Raw genomic sequence first — 745 nt, 5'->3', positions numbered from 1 at the left:
AAATGAGGCAAAGGGGGGGATCCTTGCCATGTTTTTCGGTCCCTAACCCTGACCCTGAAAGAGCGCTGCATAAATAAACTGACACTTACGCATAAATTTTAAATAGGGGACCAAAAACTCGGGACCGAAAATTCCGAATACTACGGTTTACAGAAAAAGAAAGAATTTGCCCAAGAACGAACAGTAACCGTTGTAGAACGGTGAGAAGCGGACAGTATAACAATATCTATTGCTCCTCCATTCATTCATTCATCCATCTATTTGTGCATTCATTCATCCATTCACTCATCCATTCATTCATTCATTCATCCATGCATGCACTCGGACATATTGCTATTAGTTACACAGTATGAAGCTTCATAAAAAAATTTTTTATCTGCCTGCATAGAGGTCGTCAAAAATGTTCCTGCTGTTGTTGTTGTTGTTGCCGTGGTTATCTTTGTTGATGTTGCTGTTGCTGTTGTTGATGTTGTTGTTGTTGATGTTGTTGTTGTTGTCGTCGTTGACGTGGTTATCTTTGTTGATGTTGTTGATGTTGTTGTCGTTGATGTTGTTGTTGATGTTGTTTTTATTCATTTATTTTCAATTTCAAAAAAGATTTAAAAGTTGAACGACAACACATATACAGCAGAGATTCACAGTTTAAATAAACTGAATAAACGAATGAATGAACAAACGAATGAATGAATGAATGAGGAATGAATAAATAAATAAATAAATGAATGAATCTATGAACGAATAAATT

The sequence above is a fragment of the Helobdella robusta genome (genome assembly GCF_000326865.2).
Source record: "Helobdella robusta unplaced genomic scaffold HELROscaffold_118, whole genome shotgun sequence".
Classification (NCBI taxonomy): domain Eukaryota; kingdom Metazoa; phylum Annelida; class Clitellata; order Rhynchobdellida; family Glossiphoniidae; genus Helobdella; species Helobdella robusta.
Note: the sequence above shows the minus strand (reverse complement) of the source record.